A 21153-nucleotide genomic window follows, 5' to 3' on the forward strand; every position below is an offset into this window, starting at 1 on the left:
TCCGACTCTGTGTGACCCCATAGACGGCAGGCCACCAGGCTCCACCATCCCTGGGATTCTCCAGGCAAGAACACTAGAGTGGGTTGCCATTTCCTTCTCCAATGAATGACAGTGAAAAGTGAAAGTGAAGCCACTCAGTCATGTCTGACTCTTTGCGACCCCATGGACTGCAGCCTACCAGGCTCCTCCGTCCATGGGATTTTCCAGGCAAGAGTACTGGAGTGGGGTGCCATTGCCTTCTCCCAGTAGAAGTTTAGAATGTGTACTAAAGGAACAATGCAGTTTTCATCAATTTTTAAAGATGTGTTGCTCTTTTTGGCCACATGATGCAAAGAGCGGACTCAATGGAAAAGACCCTGATGCTGGGAAAGATTGTGGGCAGGAGAAGAGGGCAACAGAGGATGCAATGGTTGGATGGCATTACCCACTCAATGAACACAAGTTTGAGAAAACCCTGGGAGATAGTGAAGGACAGGGAAGCCTGGTGTGCTGCAGTTCATGGAGTTGGAAAGAGTCAGATTCGACTTAGCAACTGATCAACGAAAATTGCTCTTTTTAAAGCAATGGTTAGTAAACTTTGTCAATGTCAAAATTTAAAAAAAAACAAGGTACCACCAGAAGTTCCCATCCCATACCTTAGTCCTGCAGTCTCAGACAGTAGGTTTTGACCTTGTGTCTCTGGAACTGAGCCATGTGGAAAGAGGAAAAGTTGTTATACAGGATGTCACTGTAAAATGGCACGTTTTCCCCAGGGATAGTTTTGTATTTCTTATTTTAGTTTGCAGTACAGAGACAAATCCAGAAAATTTTCTTGTTTTCTTAAGATGGTTAAATTATTCTAATGGCAGGAAATGATCTGCATCCAATTACCACCCTATAGGAACTCTTTGGAGACCCAGGTTCCCAACCCCTGAATTGCCAAGAGCAGGACAGGCAAGAACCTGCTGACAAAACCATTTCTTTATTTATTTATTGCACTTGAAAATATGTGGGTTATTTTCAAATACCTTTTGGTATTGATTTCTCACATAGTTTCACAGTAATAAGAGAGCAGGCCCTGTATGATTTCAGTACTCTTTATGTAGGCCATGAAACTTTTGCACCTTGTTTTACATCATGTTCCAGTGTCTCCTGGTTAATAGTCTATGGGAACTTGAATAAAATTTGTATCCTGCTCTTGTGTGAAAATTGTATAAGTCTTAATTATGTTGAATTGGTTCACAATTCTTTTCAGGTCTAGTATGCCCTGGACAGTTTCCTGTCCATTCTATTAATTTTTGAGAGTTTAATATTGAAATTTGAACGAAAACTCTTAATTTGTCACCTGAAAAAATTGTAATTTATAGTGGAACTGTTTGTAACTATTTTGAAAGCCTCATGTAAATGTGTTGTCATACTTTTGTCATTTCAAAAAATTAAAAAAAAAATAAAATCTTTATTGAAACTTTTCTACTTGTTAGGAGGACATATCCTAGTTTCCAGCATACCGGTCTACAAAGTTATAGGCTTTTGCCTTAAAAGTGTAACGGGGTGACACAGCGACCTGGGAAGGCAGGCCGCCTCTGCTTGCATGGCCACGTGGAGCCCCACCACAGCGGTGCCACTGGTCCGCGGAACCCAACAGCTTCCTCCTCTCCACTGTGCCCAGTGCATGTTTTCCTCGCATCCCGAGGGGGAGTGCAAAGTGACCCAAGTCCTCAAAATTTCCAGGAGGCTGTGCGGAATGTATAAAATTCAAATTAAATCGGAAGAATTTAAGGAGAAGAGAACTGTCTAGCAGCCAATAGGCACGAAAAGAAGAACTCAAAGGTGGGCACGGATTGCATATTTTAAAGTCTATCCCCACACCCTGGCTGCTTAGATGTTGTTGCTAAAACACTGGATGAGTCTTACTAACAGGGGCTTCCCTTGTGGCTCAGCTGGTAAAGAATCGGCTTGCAACGCGGGAGAACTGGGTTAAATCCCTGGCTTGGGAAGATCCCACGCAGAAGGGAAAGACTACCCACTCCAGTGCTCTGGCCTGGAGAATTCCATGGACTGTGTAAACCATGGGGTCGCAGAGTCGGACACGACTGAGCGACTTTCACTACTACCACCGTTCTTTCCTCAACATATGACAAAAAGTTTATTTTGTTCATCGACATTTCCATATTGTAATTATAGGAGAATATGCTATCTATTTAGATGTTAAAGGCAACAAATTTTAAAAAACAGGCTGTAATTTATGGGGCATCACAGGACTGTTAAACACCTCCCGGCCCCTTGCCCGCCTTGCTCTCGCTCTGCAGACCTGGACGTTCCTCGCCCCGCCCCTCGCCTGCAGCGATCCGCCCAGCCCCCGACCCGGAAGCTCCGCCTCGGAATCCGCGCGTGCGCAGTTTCCTGCGGAAGCGGAAGGCCGCGAGAGGAGGTAGCTGGGGGGCCCCTTGAGGTTTTTTTCTCCTAGTGTAAAGGTGTGCTGTGCGCTTAGCCGTCCAAGCCGCCCTCGCCAGCCCATCTTCAGGGTCTCGCTGGTTCTGTAGCGGTAACATCCCACTACCGCGCCGTCCACAGCAAATAAACCCAGGGGCCGCGGTTGCACGTCGAGTGTTCGAAATCGCTCTAAGGCTTGTCCTTGCTGTTGGCTTTTCGGCCTTCGGCCCCTGAGACACCGCTTTTCGAGATATTTTCCTGCTTAAAACTTAACCGTTAGTACCTACGCCTGTGCCCTGTAAGGTCCCCGGGCGCGAGGGGCATTCGGGCACGCCCACCTCCACCGCCTCACCCTGTCGGCCCCTGGAGGTCGCGTGGACAGCCCCGCTCCCGGAGAAGCCGCGTCCTCTCCCCGGTCCTGGGATTCCGGAGAACCCGCCGGGCCGGAGACGCCCCTGGCTCCCACCCTCTCTGCCCCCGGGTCTTCTCAGGCCGATCGTTCTGACCCGCCCGCCTCCCTTCCTGGATAGTCCCTTTTCCTCACCCCTGGGCTGGACGTGTGGCACCCAGTGTTTTTCCGTCCCGAGTCCGTTGGAAGAGGTGCTCTTTTGATAGGCGGGCGTTTCATTTACTCATCGTTTCTGTAGATACGTGGGCGAGGGGGATCAGAAGAAGCAGTGACTGAGAGTGAAAGGCAAACTCAGAAGTGGAAAACAATGAGAGAACCGACGGGGTCGCCCAGGATGGCTGAGGCGGTTGTAAAGGGGTGGTAAAATGAAATAGACTGAGCCCTTAAAGCAGCGGGTGGGTGAAAGAATAATGGACAAAGGCGTGGGATCTCCAGGAGTTGGAGACAAGGAGTCAGGGGCCGCGCGTCTGCGGTAGGAGAGCTGACAGGAATGATCCTAGGAGAGAAACAGGGATAGGTGTTGACTAGAAGAGAAGGAAGTAAGCCTAGACACCTGGAGTGCCCCAGAGTGGGCGTGTAACAGGGAGAGAAGGGGTGTGACTAGAAGGCAGAGAGGGAGCAGAGTTGGAGAAAGAAAGAGACAGATGTATAGATGTTTAGGAGAATTAGAAGGGTTGGGGTGGGGAGAAGAGCAGCAAGAGGAGAAACAAGTTGCCGAGGAGGGCAGGACAGGTGTGAGGGAAGAAATAGGAGGGCAGAAACAGCATCCCACCTGAGGCAGTGGACACCAAAGGACTGTTCCACATAGTGAGATCTTCCTGTTGTGGTTGTGGCGAAGGAAGGGGGGATGTTGATTCTAAGCCTGAAGCAGCCTGTTTTCCACTTGCCAGATCAACTTCTAAAAACTTACATTGTCTGAGGAAGAAGCTGCTAAGAGGAGGAAAAAAAGAAAGAAAAGAGGAATGGCTCTTTCCCAGGTAAAATCATATTCTCAGTTGATTCTCAGTCTGTCCTTCCTGAAATCCCTTCTTTGGACTTACTAATCATCTCTGACTCTGAAGTATCCTTCCTCATGCTTGTACATGCACACTCACCAGGGAACCTCCCTCAGGGCCTGTCGTCTCCACTTAGATCCCAACTCCGCATGACCCAGTGGCCTGGACCTTGTGTGGAGGGCACCATCCTGGGCAGGGCTTCACACCCACAGGTTTGAGAAGGGCTCTCAGTGCTGTTGGGCAGGAGGGATTGCCTCGGGTCCTTCTGGCTGTGCAGTCTGCTCTCTGTCAATCAGGATTAAGAAGCTGTGGGTGGAAGTCAGGTATTAACATGCACAGTACCTGGTAAAATCTGGAAGTAGAGCTAAAAAGGGAAATTTGTTCTAAGGTAATTGAAGCGAAGTGAGTGAGTCACTGATTTCAAAATCCTGATTGGAAATGGGATGGAAAGTTCAGAATCAGGTATCAGTGATAAAGGGTGTGCTATTCCATCATCTGTGTGAAACTGTGACATGAATCTAAATCTCTGAGAGCTGGAAATTCACTTTCATTGCCTTCATTGTTCAGATTTTGTCTTTTCACTGTGTTCATTTTGTGGTTTGGCAGAGATGTTTTTACTTTTGATGCAGGTGAGGTTTCCTCTTCATTGTTTAACCCATAGATTCACCATTTGTTATGGCAGCTGTCTGTTTTCCACTGGGTTTTCTTAGCATCCTTGTCATTAGATTTTAAATATATGCAAATATTTATATGCATATGGTTATATTTTAAATATAGGCAAATATATGCAATTGGTTATTTCTGAACATTCTCTTCTGTTCCCTTGGTGTATAAATCCATGTTTATGCCAGTACTACACCATCTGGATGATATTGTGATATGGCTTGAAATTTTAAAAAGGGTGGCCTTCATCTTTCATCTTTGTACTTATTGAAGATTATTTTTGCAGTTTGTCATCGCCTTGAGGTTCTTTATGATTTCTGGCAAGTTTTTTATATTTCTGCCAGCATTTCTATTGTACACTTCATAATGAATTCATTAAATCTGTGGAACACTTTGAGTAACTTGGAAATATAGAGTACTGAGATTTCCAGTCCATGACTACTAGATTTATTTATTTTGGATTTCTTTTAGAAATGGTTAAGTAATTTTCAGTGTATATGTTTCACCTCCTTGGTGAATTATTCCTAAATATTTCATCCATTTTTAATATAATAGTAAATAAAATTGTTATTTGATTTTCTTTTCACATTGTTCATTGTGTATAGAAATGCAGCTGATTTGCACGTTGACTTTTGTATCCTGCAAGTTTGCTAAAGTTGCTATTTGATGTGGCAGGGGGTTTTTTGTGTCTGTGTGGAATCTACAGTTTATACATAAAAGACCTTGTCCTCTAGGAAAGAAGGTAACTTTCTAATTTTTCACTTTGGGAAGCTTTGATTTCTTTCTCTTGTCTAATTGCTCTGGTTAGGGGTTTCAGTCCTTTGTCGAACAGTGTTGCAGAGTGTGCGTCCTTGCCTTCTTCCTGATCTCAGAGGCAAAGTTTTCAGTCTTTCACCATTGAGAACAATGTTAGGTGTGTTCTTTTCGTACATCATATATTTTAGTTTGAGATACTTGTTTTGAAAACAAAACAAGACCCCAAATGGACGGGAATGTATCAAAAGTGTGAACAGACATGAGATCTCAGGGCAGGGAGGAAAGCACAGCTTTAATAGTGGTTGGAAATGTCTTGTAATGGTACATAGAAATGATAGCTTACGGTGAACAACATCAGATTCATGATCTCCGAAGAAGAAGATATAGCTTTGGAACCAGGGACCAGGCTTGATCACTCAAGAGCTTTTTTGTAGCGGAGTTTTATTAAAATATGAAATGGGACAGAGAAAGCTTCTGACATACACATCGGAAGGGGGATGGAGAATGCCCCCCCTCGCTGTTCTTAGCAAGGGAGCTATATAGTTTCTCAACTGCTTATTACAGTAAGTCAAATGAGTGTCTCAAGGTTGTAAAGCTCTTACCAGACCCACGCCCAGAATTTACATTTCAAGATGACAGGATTAGTCAGAAGGTTCTCAAGAAGGAGAAACCTGTCCTCAAGCAGGAAACGTTGTTATATTATCTTCAGTTCAGTGCAGTCGCTCAGTCGTGTCTGACTCTTTGTGACCCATGAAGTGCAGCATGCCAGGCCTTACTGTCCATCACCAACTCCCGGAATTCACTCAAACTCATGTCCATCGAGTCGGTGATGCCATCCAGCCATCTCATCCTCTGTTGTCCCCTTCTCCTCCTGCCCCCAATCCCTCCCAGCATCAGAGTGTTTTCCAATGAGTCAACTCTTCACATGAGGTGGCCAAAGTATTGGAGTTTCAGCTTTAAAATCTGACATAGATTCTATTCCAAAGAACACCCAGGACTGATCTCCTCTAGAATGGACTGGTTGGATCTCCTTGCAGTCCAAGGGACTCTCAAGAGTCTTCTCCAACACCACAGTTCAAACGCATCAATTCTTTGGTGCTCAGCTTTCTTCACAGTCCAACTCTCACATCCATATGGACCACTGGAAAAACCACAGCCTTGACTAGACAGACCTTTGTTGGCAAAGTAATGTCTCCACTTAGTACAGAGTTTAAGCAGAGTTATTTTGGTGTGTAATCATCAGCTCTGGGCTTAAAGAAAAAAGTTTGTCCTTTTCTCCTCCTTGATAATTCCAGACCACTTTCTATCCTCCTTGAGAGCCCCAGACCCCTTTCTCCTGCTCGGGTACCCCGGACTTCTCAACCTACCTCAGAATTGACTCTCTCAGCTCTTTGGCCAAAGAGAAGTTTGTTTATTAAAGTCCCAGAGGAAGCTTAACCTTTCCCCGAGTCCTCAGCCTGTCCTTCAACATGTATCGTGTTCTTTCACCCGCCAGTGGTGCTGCAGCTCCATCGGACACAAAGGCAAGGTTTGTATCCACAACACTCGTCATCTCCCTGCTGTGAGCTGGTTGTTCTTGAGTGTGAGGAGCATGAAGTGGGCTGCCTTTCCCCCACTTCTCTCTTTGTGGGCTTGGATCTATTGGCTACTCAATTCTTAGTCCATATAGATCAGAGCTGATGCCCCAAGCGTCTAACCGCTGATCCGGTGCTGCTTTCATCACAGTTGTCATATTTGGGAGATAGAATCGGAAAATGGGAAAGTACTGGCTGCTGTTTAATTTTATCTGGCACCTCAGAACCTGTAATGAACTGTCTCAGTCCCTGTCTGCCTCTTGAGATCGCTCAGCCGTTTCTGCTGTTCTCCTTTTGCTGCCATACATGTCAGAGTGTGTGGAATAAGCTGGTGGATGGATCTTCTGTGCCTGTTACTTGGGAAAACTGTAAGGACAGCAGTCCAACAAAGGGAATACATGTGAATCTTTCAGGCTCTTAGCTTGGCATCTCTGGGTGGACCAAATAGTCCCGTCTCAAGGTCTTAGGAGATAAGACCCCCGTATCTCATAGTTTTCCACCCTTGTACTGGTCTTTTTTTAAAAAAAATTAATTATTTTTTTATTTTACTTTACAATACTGTGTTGGTTTTGCCATACATTGACATGAATCCGCCATGGGTGTACATGAGTTCTCCATCCTGGATCCCCCTCCCACCTCCCTCCCCATATCACCTCTCTGGGTCATCCCAGTGCACCAGCCCCAAGCATCCTGTATCCTGTATCAAACCTAGACTGGTGATTCGTTTCTGACATGATAGTATACATGTTTCAGTGCCATTCTCCCAGATCATCCCACCCTCTCCCTCTCCCGCAGAGTCCAAAAGTCTGTTCTATACGTCTGTGTCTCTTTTGCTGTCTCGCATACAGGGTTATCACTATCATCATTCTAAATTACATATATATGTGTTAGTATACTGTATTGGTGTTTTTCTTTCTGGCTTACTTCACTCTGTATAATCGGCTCCAGGTTCATCCACCTCATTAGAACTGATTCAAATGAATTCTTTTTAATGGCTGAGTAATACTCCATTGTGTATATGTACCACAGCCTTCTTATCTGTTCATCTGCTGATGGACATCTAGGTTGCTTCCATATCCTGGCTATTATAAACAGTGCTGCGATGAACATTGGGGTACACGTGTCTCTTTCAATTCTGGTTTCCTCTGTGTGTATGCCCAGCAGTGGGATTGCTGGGTCATAAGGCAGTTCAACTTCCAGTTTTTAAAGGAATCTCCGCACTGTTCTCCATAGTGGCTGTACTGGTTTCCATTCCCACCAACAGTGTTAGAGGGTTCCCTTTTCTCCATACCCTCTCCAGCATTTATTGCTTGTAGACTTTTGGATGATAGCCATTCTGACTGGTGTGAAATGGTACGTCATAGTGGTCTTGATTTGCATTTCTCTGATAATGAGTGATGTTGAGCATTGTTTCAAAAATATGGAATGCTTCACGAATTTGTGTGTCATCCTTGCGCAGGGACCGTGCTAATCTTCTCTGTATCGTTCCAATTTTAGTATATGTGCTGCTGAAGTGAGCACTGTACTGGTCTAGTCTGGGAGTGTATAATTTGTATAATTTTTCCTTTTAAATTTGATTTTGAAGTATGTGGCTCTAGGGTCTGAAGTCATGTCCAGTTTCTTTGCTGTGGTAATCCGCCTGTGTTTACAGGGCAGCTCCTCATGGACTCTCTGTGGTGTGGGTTTACTGGGTAAGAGAAAAGTTTTAAGGGAGAATACTTTCCCTTATTGGTTGTAATATTTTCCTGCTGCATATAGAATTACCACTTGAAGCTACTTAGTATAGAGGTCAGCGTGTTCTGTGATATGAGAAAGTATCTGAAGACCTTGACCTATACATCTTTTTCTGGCTTTGAATGATGTCAGAGAAGCCTGCGTGAAGGGCACTGTGATAGTGTTCACGTGTAGTATCACCATGCCCTTTGAGCCTCACCAAGAGGTGTAGGAACTTCTCCTGACAAGCGTACTGTCCAGGTTCACACCCTCATACTTGTGAGGCTGTTGACTAAACTGTTGCTGATGCTGCATGCTTGTCACCTGGGTGCTCTTGATCATTCTGCCTCCACACTTAATTTTGTAGCAACTTAATGACAGAGCTTATGTAGTGGAGTGATAACTTCAGTGATGAACCATCGTTTGTTTTTTTTCAAGGCATAGCTACTTTCCTTTTTTTATATTTGTATGCATTATAAATGATTGTCTTTTATTTTTGTCATTAAGGTTCTATTTTATGTTACTCTTTGTATTTTATTTGCAATATGTGGGATGGTTGGTTAAGAAAGCTACCCCATCCCTCTGGTGGAATTGGTGATCAGTACTTTTTAGAGTTCTTTATGTATTCTTGACGTTAAACTATTATTGAATATGTGCTTGGCAATTTTTTTGTATTATAGTGTACATTGTTTTTTCACTGCTGAGAATGGTTTAGTGCACAACATTTGATAATTAGGATGTGTGCAATTTACCTCTTTTTATTTTGTTGGCGTGAGGTTTTGGCGTTGTATCTGATAAATCATTGGTGAATCCACTGTCGAGAATCATTTTTAGGTTATCTATACGAAATTATGGATGCTAGGCAAACTTATTGTGATAATCGTCTGACAGTATACGTATCACTTAATTTTTTGTCTGTAGCTTGAACTTACACAATGATATTTGTCATTGTAAGAGTTGCTTATACAACCCCCCTTTATGTCACTGTTTAAAGAGTTGGGTTTAGAAAGGGGAAATAATTAAAACACGTTGGGTAAAAAACAATAACGCAGTTTATACTCATTTAAAGTGTCTTGCGCTTAAAATTCTGTGGTTAGTTACCCAAATGATCACATCCCTTAAGTCCTCCATCTCAGACACCCAGGTACTGACCCTGAATTTGTTGAACTCAGCCGTATTCTAAGTTTGCTGTTTTGTAGCGTGTGAGTAGGGAATGGCCCATTTCTACCAAGGCAGAGGTTTGTATTTGTAATATAGAGACTAGTCCCATTCTTGTTTCTTAAAACTGCCCAAGTTCCCCGATCCCTGAATTGCTTCAGCCTCACTAGCCGGATCTGAGCATAACATGCTGTGAAAAACAGCTTTTTATTGAGAATAAACCCTTTTAAGAGGAAGTATCTTGGCTTCCAACATAACTTGAAGCTTTTACCTGAGCAGTGTTGCAGAGGGTAACTTAATGCTGTCAAGGTAACAGGCCCCGCCCCCTCCGCGCCCCGCCCCTCCCACGAACAGTGCGCGCAGCGGGTGCTCGCCCCGCCCCTGGTCGGAAGCCGCGGCTCTAAAATAAAAGCCCTTTCCCACGGAGCCGGAAGTCGGAGAGCGAGCAGCCGAGGTCCCCGAAAGGCGCCTAAGCTTCCTTCTAGAGTAAGTTTGCAGAGCTCGCCACCCCTCCAGTCCCCACCTCCGCCCCCGCTCACTCGTCCTCATGGTGTGGGAATTGCCAGCGACCTGAAAACCCTGGCTCCTGGTGCTCGGCCCCGAGTAAACGCTGCCGCTGCCGTTGCGGCCCAGTTATCTTTTCGTTTGGGTTTTAAGTGTTGCTGAGGCGGTTTCGGCCCTCGGTGCGCGTAGACACCGCCTCTGGCGACATTTTCCTGCTTAAAACCCTTGTTTACCTCTGGCCTCGCCAAGTAAAGCCCTCTCTCTCGAGTTGGAGTCGCGCCCGCCGCGTCACCTTCTCGACCGCTGGAGGCAGAGCCCAGACAGGCCGCGCGCCCTCTCCCTGGTCCCGGGATTCCGGAGAGGCCGCCCCGCTCCTGAGCCCCCTCCCTCCCAGCCCTCTGTCCTCGCGTCTCCTGAGGCCGGTCTTTTTGCCCCGCAGCAGCCCCCTTTCCTGTCAGCCCGTCCCCTCACCCCTCATAGGGCAGGTGACCTGGGCCAGCCATGTGACAGCCAGTGCTGTTGCATGCGCAGTTCAACTCGGTCGGAAAAGGTGCTCTTCCGGTCCGGGGGCGTCTCGTTCTGTCGGCCACTCAGTAAATTCAGGAGGCAGGAGGATCAGGAGAAGCAGAGTCAGAAGGACTGAGAGAAATAACTGAAGCTGAGGAGAAAAGCATCAGGGAGAACCAATGGGAAAACTGAGACTGGCTGAGGGATTTGCAAAGGGATAGTCAAGTCAAAGAGGTTAAGCCTTGAAAATAGCCAAGTGAGTAAAATAGAGAAGTATTAATAAATTAGAAAGCCAGATCTCCAGGGACTGGGAAACAGCATAGGGAGCACTGCCCTGTATCAGTAATGGGAGCGGGGAGGCAAAGGGCGATGAGGGACGTCAGAGGTGGAGAGTCCCTAACTGGGTTTCAGCCGGGTTTGAGTCCAGGCCTCTTGGTTAGAGTCCCGAGTTGTGTTTTCACGTGGTTGGAGTCCCGCCACAAGGGTTCAACTCTCAATCTGAGGTGGCCGGTTTTATGGTGTTGGCAGAGAAAGGTAAGGAGAAGAGGAAGAAAGGGCTGGAAGAAAGCATAGCCACATGGCCTGCCAGAGAGTGGGGAGGAAGGGAGAGTCACAGCGAGAGGAGGGGAGTAATCTGGAGCGCAGAGAGGGAGCCGAAATGGGGGAAGAAAGAGGCAGACATAGGTATCGATTTTTGAAAGACTCAGGAAGGTTGGAGAGAGAGCATTTCGAGGGGGAACGAATTGCAGCAGCCTGGGACAGGACACGTGTGAGGGAGGAAATAGGACAGGAGCAGCAGGAGAGCAGAGGGGGAGAAAAAGACATACCAGACCCAGATAAAATAGGGAGCTAGGTGAACAGAGGGGTAAGCTCCATCCAGTTGTGGCCAGTTATTTGGTTACAGATGATTTTTTTAGTTATACAGAGGAGGATGAGAATTTCAAAACTCCTGTCTATAATGCTTGTGTCTTTTTTTATTAGTTGTGGCAGAAGATGACTTTCATTTGCAAACCCTGTTGAGCCTGGGGCAGTGGCTTGATTCACTGAGTTGTGAGTGACCCCCTTCCCTTGTCCTATCATAAGATAGAGGTCAGGGAAGAAGAGACCTGGGGTAAGAAATGACTGACTCTAGAGTGTCACTCTGTGGTCGCATTTTTTTGTTTTTTTGATGAATTTTTTTGGGCTGTATTGTGCCATGGGCTCAAGAGTTGTGGCTCCCAGGTTCTAAAGCACAGGCTCAGTAGTTGTGCACAGGCTTAGTTGCTTGTACTTGTGGGATCTTCCTGAACCAGGGATAGAACCCATGTCCCCTGCATTGTCAGGCAGATTCTTATCCACTGTGTCATTATTGGATAGCATTTTTAAAGAAACACTTTGTTTTAAAAACGGATTCACAGTTTCTGTTTTCGTTATGTATGGTGCTTTTTGTAGCTTGGAATAGGTCTTAATTCATTCAGTTTCTGTGCTCATTTTTAACTTCAGAAATAAGCTTTTTTAGTTTCCAGTATTCTACTCTTATCATCCTTTTCTAACTATGATTATTCTCCACATTTTTTTAAACTTTGACACCAGATTTTTAGATTAGAAATATTTCTTTTTTTTTTTCCTTCAAATTTTTTTCAGATTCATTCCTTGCCTGAGTGCTTTCTTCCCTTCATCTCATACATTTGAAATTTTCTTTGGTAAGTAGTAAATCATCTTAGATTATTTTGTGCCATACTTAGCAAAAATGTCACCTCGCTTATCAGTTCTAATGAGGTAGATGAACCTAGAGTCTATTATACAGAATGAAATAAGTCAGAAAGACAAATACTGTATATTAATGCATGTATATGGAATTTAGAAAAATGGTACCAGTGATCCTACATGCAGGGCAACAAAGGGAGACACAGATGTAAAGAACAGACTTTTGGACTCAGTGGGAGAAGATGAGGTGGGATGATTTGAGAGAATAGCACTGAAGCATGTAAATTACCATATGTAAAATAGAATGATCAGTGCAAGTTCAGTGCACAAAGCAGGGTACCCAAAGCCAGTGCTCTGCAACAACCCAGAGAGATCTGGTGAGGAGGGCTGTGGAAGAGGGTTCAGAATGGAGGGGCTGCTTCTGCTGCTAAGTCGTGTCAGTCGTGTCCGACTCTGTGCGACCCCATAGATGGCAACCCAACAGGCTCCTCTGTCCCTGGGATTCTCCAGGCAAGAATACTGGCATGGGTTGCCATTTCCTTCTCCAATGCATGAAAATGAAAAGTGAAAGTGAAGTTGCTCAGTCATGTCTGACTCTTAGACTCTTAGTGACCCCATGGACTGCAGCCTACCAGGCTCCACCATCCATGGGATTTTCCAGGCAAGAGTACTGGAGTGGGGTGCCATTTCCTTCTCCAATACATGGAAGTGAAAGTGAAGTTGCTCAGTCGTGGCCGAGTCTTAGACTCTTAGCAACCCCATGGACTGCAGCCTACCAGGCTCCACCATCCATGCAAGAGTACTGGAGTGGGGTGCCATTATAGTCACTAGCAGTCTGTTAATGAAGAAAAGGAAGGTTTTAAAACTCAGAATGGCACCAGGCCCCTCATCCAAAAAATGCATTTTGGGATAATCTTGGCACCAGATGATTCATCCCAAGCCATACAATGATTAACTTGAATCTTGTAGAAGGGCAGATTACCATACAAATAGTTTTGTTTACATAGATTAGGGAAACAGTATCTGAGTATAACCTACTGGTTTGTGAAGTAGGTTCTCAGCCATTAGGCGGAACCAACTTGAAGACAGAGTCTGGGGTAAGTGTATAGTCCATTCACATAGCTTAAGACAAACATTTCCATAAGAAAAATGGATTGGTTACCTCAAGGTTTGAGAATAGTTAACTTCAGGTGAAACCAGGTGTCATTATGGCAACAAGTATGTTAAGAGAAACCCCCTTTTACATTTGTATAGAGAAGGAAAAAAGTATCACTAGTTTGTTTGCTCCTGCCGCTTAAGAGAGATAAAAATGTCTGACACTTACAGCCTGTTTCCTCCATTTGAAGACCCCTGGCCTTCCTGCCTGTTACCCTCTCAGTCCCCCCTTTTCTTTTAGAAGAATTATGTTGCCTAGGAAAAAGGGGCATCGTTCTTGTTCCATAACTACTTCCTAGCTGACAAGGGGCATTGTCCTTAAATTGGTGAGGCAACATATTCTCCTAACCCTCATACCGAAGATGTCTGATCCAGAGCCCCCAAATAGTAGTTGGAAGCAGCTGCAGCCGTAGCAGGAGTTTGAGCAACTATTGCAGGAAGGGGGACCCCTTCCAGTCTCTGAAATTGAGCTCTTGTCTAACACTTGGAAATGAATTGTCTGAGGAGACACATGTGCTGACAAAGCAAGAGATTTTATTGAGAAAGGGCACCTGGGTGGAGAGCAGTAGGGTAAGGGAACCCAGGAGAACTGCTCAGCCGTGTGGGTCGCAGTCTCGGGTTTTATGGTGATGAGTTTAGTTTCAGGGTGGTGTTTGGCCAATTGTTCTAATTCGGAGTCTTTCCTGGTGGCGCACGCATGGCTGAGCCAAGATGGATGCTAGCCAGAGGGATTCTGGGAAGTGGACAGACACTCCGTGTCTCCTTTCGACCTTTCCCGAACTCTTCAGGTTGGAGGTGGCTCATTAGTTCTGTATTCCTTATCAGGCTCTCCTGTCATAAAACAACTCATGCAAATAGTTACTGTGGTGCCTGGCCAGGGTAGGCGGTTTCAATCAGTGTGCTTCCCCTAACACAGCCATTTGTAACTTAAAAGCTTTCATGCAACTAGAAACAAATCCAGTTACACAGTTACAGATGCAGGGAGCAAAGGGCAAAAACAAAACAATCAGAATACTGTAAATAAGATAGTTTTCCACCTTGGGGCACTAGTTACCATCTCCCAAAATGAGGCAATTGAGGCTTCAGGAATATCCATAGCCTCAATCATCTTGTTCATGTGTTTAGTCAAATGAATAACATTAGTGCTCATATCAAGTTTATATGTACAGCATTGGGTATGAATAATGGCACAAGTTCCTGCTTGCACAGCTGTCAGAATATCTAAACCTAATCTATTTTGTAAAACCACCTTTCTAATTTGTGCTTGTTCAGCATTAAGAGCGGAAATAGCTTTTTGAGAATCCTGTAACGCCTGTTGAGTAAAATTTGTCAAAGATCCACTCGTAGCATAACATCTGTAGTTCCAAAGGAGGGAACAAAGACTGCAGCCAAATAATGATACCAGTGAAATACAGACCTTGCCCACTGAGTTTTAAGGTGGGGTAAATTAGCAGGCTTTTCTGGAAGCTCTGAAATTATAAAGCTGTGAGTAAAGGCTAGACGCAGGGTGCATCTCCCTATCCAACCAAGAGGAAGCCATGCCCATAGGTAAGAGCCACATATCCAGTAGGTCCCGTTTGGAGCAAGGCAGCTGACTGAGATATCCAGTCCCAATTAGTGCCTGGCCAGACAAAGGGAGGACTTGAATTGGGGTTGGAAGACATAGAAATGATTACGTTGCATACTTCCTGAGGCAAAAATCCCTATTGTTTCCAATCATTGTAATGAAGTTGTTGGCTAACTTTTGGGGATGGCTCTGTTTGTTCCCAGCATATAGTGGCAGTAGATACTAGACGTCCTTTTTCAGGAGTTAGCCATATAACCTCATCCCATATTTGATAAACGTCAGGTAAAAAACCATTAGATCCAGGCCTATTTGCCTTATGTGTAGCGAAATAGTCATTAAACCGAGACAATGTATAATCAAAATTAAAAGTCACCTTATGTCCATAGTTAAAGTACAGAGTGTTGCATCAGTCCATTTTAGGGTTGGTAGATGTCATCAGATGAAGAAGAGGCATCCCATATGATTGTTGTCGAAGGTATTCAGAGACTTGGAGAAAGTCTTTTTCTTGAAGTGGAGATGTCCACCACAAAAGCCTTTCATGATGAAGAGGGGAGCGCTCCGCAGATCCAGCAGTTAGACCAATTGTGGAATGCAGCGTAGGAGTGAGCCCAGGACAGGAAGGCATTGTCTTGAGGATCAAACGGCACACTCAGGATTTTTGGAGTCAGCAGAAGTAGGCTCACATAGATTATCAAGCCCGTCTGAAAAGTACAAAGTCAGAGCATAGAAAGTAAAGACATAAAATGAAGTCACTTAGGTCTGGTCAGGTTACCACCTCTTAACTCAAGTGTGATGTACCCACGAATCAATTCCTGGCACTTTGACAGCTGTGGAACAAGAAAGAATAAACTGGTAAGGGCCTTCCCAGAGGGGCTCGAGGGATGGGGCCCCCAGATCCCAATGTTTTTATGAGGACCTCGGTTCCTGGCTCACATAAAGGCTTGCTTGACTCAGAGGCTGGGTCAGGAGTCGTCTCCCAGAGTTCTGTTATTGCCTGTTGAAAAGCTGAGAGCTGAGTTACATAACTAGTTAATTCCAAGGCTTCAGTGTCTATAACGATGTCTGTGCATAAGAAAGGCCTTCCATAACTACATTCAAAGGGGGACAGTCCCTCCTTTTGGGGGCAGTTCAAGCCCTCATTAAAGCTATGGGTAGGTCTTTAATCCAATTGTCCTGGGTCTCTTGAGTTAATTTGCGCAGATGTCTTTTGATAATGTCATTAGATTTTTCAACCTTTCCTGAGGATTGGGGTCTCCAGGAACAGTGTAAGTGATACTCTATTTCTAGAGCTTTAGATACTCCCTCAGTTACAGCAGCTTTAAATGCGGAGCCATTGTCACTCTGAAGGCTCCGTGGCAGCCCAAACCTGGGGATAGTTTCATGGATTAAAATCTTTATAACCTCCTTAGCCTGCTTAATATGACAGGGAAGAGCCTCAATCCATCCAGTAAAAGTATCTAGCCAAACTTGTAAGCAAGAATATCAGTTAGCTTTTGGCATATGAGTAAAATTGATTACCCAGCCCTCTCCAAGATCCTTTCCACTTTGTTGTAATCCAGATATTGCTAGCTTCTCAGTCTTTGGGTTATGTTTCTGACGAACCTCACACCTTTTGATAATGTTCTTAAAGTTTTCATTACATTTTTACATTGACATTACAAGTTTTCATTTACATTTTCATTACAAACGAGAAGCCATCTGGTAAATACTCTCTGCACCCAAATGAAAACTCTGGTGTAAACCCTTAAGAATTTTCCATTGAGCACTTTCAGGAATTATTAATCGTCCATCCTCAGACTGTAACCATCCTTTATCTGTAATCTTTGCTCGTCTTTTCTCATATCTTTCTGATTCTTCCTCAGTATATTGTGGTTTTTCCTGTTACACAGGATCTGTCCAGATCAAAGGCATCTACAGTGAAGGGGTTTAATAAAGTGTCAGCTTTTCTGGCTTGAGAGTCAGCCAGCTGATTACCTTCAGCTGCTGTACTCCCATCCCTGCTGTCCCCTTTGCAATGCAAAACAGCTGCTTCTTTAGGACAATATATAGCAGTTAAATGGAGAAGGCAATGGCACCCCACTCCAGTACTCTTGCCTGGAAAATCAGAGGAGCCTGGTAGGCTGCAGTCCATGGGTCTCTAAGACTCGGACAGGACTGAGCGACTTCACTTTCATACATTGGAGAAGGAAATGGCAACCCACTCCAGTGTTCTTGCCTGGAGAAGACAGGGACAGTGGAGCCTGGTGGGCTGCCATCTATGGGGTCACACAGAGTCAGACACAACTGAAGCGACTTAGCAGCAGCAGCAGCAGCAGCTTAGCAGTTAAAAGTCTCTCAATCTCTTTGAAATGCTTAATACGTTCTCCTGTTGCTGTTTTAAACTGTCTTTCTTTCCATATTGCAGCATGAGCATGTAAAGTCAAATAAGCATACTTAGAATCCATGTAGATATTTACTCGCTCCCCATTGCTTAACTCTAGAGCTCGGGTCAGAGCCACAAGCTCCGCTAACTGAGCACTGGTTCCCTGGGGGAGAGATTTTGTTTCTGAAACCTGTTCAGCAGTCACCATGGCATAACCTGCTTTATGCTTTCCATCCCGAACAAAAGAACTGGCATCTGTAAATACTTCCATGTCAGGATTGTCTAATGGGGTATTGATTAGATCCTCCCAAGCTGCATAGTTTAAGTTAGGAATTGGGAACAATCTAGATCAGGTGTTTCATTTGCCTTCTCAGGAAGGAAAGTGTCAGCATTTACATGTCCACAGACGTTAAGGTTAGTTACTGGTCCTTCTAACAACAGTGACTATTATTTAAGAAGCCTGCTGTCTGTCATCCAAATATTAACCTTAGAATTTAAGATTCCACTCACATCATGAGAAGTCAGGACAGTAAGATTTTGTCGATTAATTATTTTTAAAGCTTCAGGTGCTAATAAAGCCACTGCCCCAATTACTCTTAGGCAGTGGGGCCACCCATGTGAAATTACATCTGATTTTCTGCTTAGATAAGCAGTAGGTTGCTGGTGAGGCCCTCAGGCTTGTGTCAAAATTCCCAAGGCCATACCTTTTCTTTCAGTGACAAACAAATTAAATCCTGACCCTGTGGGCAAGCTCAAAGCGGGAGCTTGCAGGAGGGCAGTCTGAAGAACCTTAAAAGCCTTCTGAGTATCTGAAGACCAAAGCAGTTTGTCTGTTTGGGCCTGCTGAATTTCAGCTATAAGTTTATATAAAGGCTGGGCAAGTTCCCCATAACCCAGAATCCAAATATGACAGTAGTCTGTGATTCCCAGAAATCGTCTCAGTTGTCTTAAAGTCATAGGTAGGGGATGATTTAGTATGGGTTTAATTTTCTCAGGGCCTATGGCCCTGGTCCCTTCTGATATGATTAGGTCCAGATAGCTAACAGATTGTTGACAAAGCTGAGCCTTTTCTCTTGATGCCTTATAACTGCAGCCTGCCAGAAAGTTTAAGAAATCTGAGGCTCCGGAACAAGCTTCCTCTGTCTCAGCACAGAGCAAAATATCATCTACATATGGTAACATGACTGCTTCGGAGCTATTAAAGTTCTGTAGATCCTGTGATAAACTTTGTCCAAATAAGTGAGGACTGTCACGAAATCCCTGGGGCAAAACTGTCCAGGTTAACTGAGAAGCTGGCTGCATAGGGTCTTCAAAGGCAAATAGAATTGACTTTCCTCTGCCAAAGGTACAGAATAGAAAGCATCTTTCAAATCAATTACTGAGAAATATTTGGCTCGTTCAGGAATTTCAGACAATAGAGTATAAGGATTAGGCACCATGAGGTGTAAAGGAACTACAGCCTCATTTATTATTTGCAAATCTGGAACTAGTCTCCATTTCCCATTTGATTTCTTTATACCCAAAATAGGAGAGTTGCATGGACTGTTATAGGGAACTAATAGTCCCTGCTCCTTAAAATTTTCGATGATGTGTTTTAATCCTTCCTTAACCTCAGGTTTCAGTGGATAGTGCTTCTTATGTGGAAATAAGTGGGTCTTTGAGCTTGACAACTACAGGAATAGCATTTTGTGCTCGACCCACAGATTTTCCATCAGCCCATACTCTAGGATTACATTTTGTTCAACTAAAGGGAGAGAAAGGGAGGGCTTCATATTTATGAAAACAGAGGCATGGACCTTGTTCAGTATATTCCTCCGCAAAAGGGGTGAGGTAGACTCTGGCACAATCAGAAACTCGTGTGAAAATAGCCCAGAATCTCAGTTACAACCTAAAGAATAACTGAAATAATACCCTTTGGCTCGTCCAGACAGTCGTATTATGGAAGCGGATTGGGAAGGATGTGGGCCACGGGCTTCAATAAGCACAGAGGAAGTTGCCCAGTATCTAAAAGGAAATCGACAGATTGGCCCCCCACAGTTATTAATACCCGGGGTTCCTCAGGTGTAATTAGGACAGGAGCTTGTGTGGGGACCCCCGGGCACCTTCAGTCCTGATTGTCTTGAGAGTCTGACCCCAGATGTCATTATAACAACACAGTATTTTAAGAGAAACCTCCTTTTAGATTTTATAGGGAAGGAAAAAAATATCGCTAGTTTGTTTCCTCCTTCTGCTTAAGAGAGAGAAAAATGTCTGACACTTGCAGCCTGTTTCATCCCTTTGGAGACCCAGTTTGTTTCCTCCTGCCGCTTAAAAGAGATAAAAATGTCTGACACTTGCAGCCTATTTCCTCCATTTCTAGACCCCTGGTCTTCCTGCCTGTTACCCTCTCCACATCGTGTAATAAAATAGACATTTTCAACTGTGGTTTTACCAAAGACATGAATTGTGTGTATGTGTTTATGTGTGCACACACAGATGGATATTTCTGGTCTCAGCTCTTTACCAGAGAATGATAGAGGTATGACATTAGATCTTGTGAAATTAAAGGCATTTCTTTGAGAGATGGAAAAATAAAAGAACATTTAACATGATAAAACCAACAAAATGCTTCATTCTTTCCTTTCAAAAAATGAAAAAAAAAAACAAAAAACACCTAGTTTAACTGGTTAGTCTAATGGTCTGTTTTCTCCATTTTCTATGATCAGTGGAAAAAACATGAGCTGTGCGGTGATATGAAGATGTTTCCCTCAGGTCCCTTTGTGACTTTTCTGTGCAAATGAGGAAGGATGGGCTGGATTGACCTGGAACCTTCCAACAGAGCCTCTCTCTTCATAATGAAAAAGATTGCTCAGATCCTATTCCCAAGCTGACCCCTTACAATGTTTGTTGTACCAGTGGATATGTATTTGCAGTTCTGTATTTTAAAAATATTTTACTGCAGTCGTATAATAAAGAATTACCTGCTTGGTATCAGTTTGACCCAATCTTGAAAGAAAAGTTTCTTTTGCTCAGATACATGACAGATGTTCCTGATCTTAAATGGGATGGGCATTAAGGACAAACTTGGCCCAATTGCCCTTCAGCCTCCCATTTCATTATTCAGTTATACCCGGTTCTCTTCACTCAGTTCAGACCTCCCCATAAACGGGCCTGAGGGAGCGCACTTGTAACATGCAGATGAGAGGCTAGACCGGAATCTCTGAGCATGAGCAACGCTGACCCCTGAAATGATTAGCCAAATTGGCTGTGTGTCTGTGTGTGGCAGTTCTGGTTGGGAGGGAGTTTCTGGTAGTAATGAGAATTTTAAATAGATCCCAGTCCTCCCTGAATGAAAAACGAAAAGGAAAACTGTAGGATGGAGGCAGGATCACAGGCTCAGAATTAGATGACTTCTATGAATAAGGCTAAATCTGAAGGGAGATTTTTTTTTTTTACGTCCTGACATTCAGACCTCCACTGGCTTTCATTTGTTCTTGGGTCAAAAGCTTGACTCCTTACTGTTTCTCCACAGCCGTCTGTCAAGCTCAGGGCCCTGTCAGTGTCTCCAACCTCATTCTGGGAGTTGACCCTTTGCTCGTGGTTCAGCCTGTCCTGGTCTCATTTACCTTTTCTCTGTTTCCAAATACCCAAACCATTTCTGTCTGACATTGTAGTTCCTTTTCTCACCTTCAGGTCACTGTGCCTCAGGCCCT

The 21153-nt window shown here is 44.3% G+C and overlaps 1 long non-coding RNA gene and 1 other non-coding gene across 2 annotated transcripts; one reads left to right on the forward strand and one right to left on the reverse strand.

Annotated features, from left to right (window-relative positions):
- Nucleotides 1-8223: 8223 nt before the first annotated feature.
- LOC128064245 (U6 spliceosomal RNA) lies at nt 8224-8330 on the reverse strand. The gene has a single exon (XR_008200962.1). It is a non-coding gene; the product is annotated as a U6 spliceosomal RNA (small nuclear RNA).
- A 1794-nt stretch (nt 8331-10124) lies between these two features.
- On the forward strand, nt 10125-20347 carry LOC128064133 (uncharacterized). Its single transcript, XR_008200918.1, has 3 exons — nt 10125-10166; nt 12315-12373; nt 20167-20347. It is a non-coding gene; the product is annotated as an uncharacterized LOC128064133 (long non-coding RNA).
- The last annotated feature ends 806 nt before the right edge of the window (nt 20348-21153 follow it).

The sequence above is a fragment of the Budorcas taxicolor genome, chromosome 18 (genome assembly GCF_023091745.1).
Source record: "Budorcas taxicolor isolate Tak-1 chromosome 18, Takin1.1, whole genome shotgun sequence".
In the NCBI taxonomy this organism is placed as follows: domain Eukaryota; kingdom Metazoa; phylum Chordata; class Mammalia; order Artiodactyla; family Bovidae; genus Budorcas; species Budorcas taxicolor.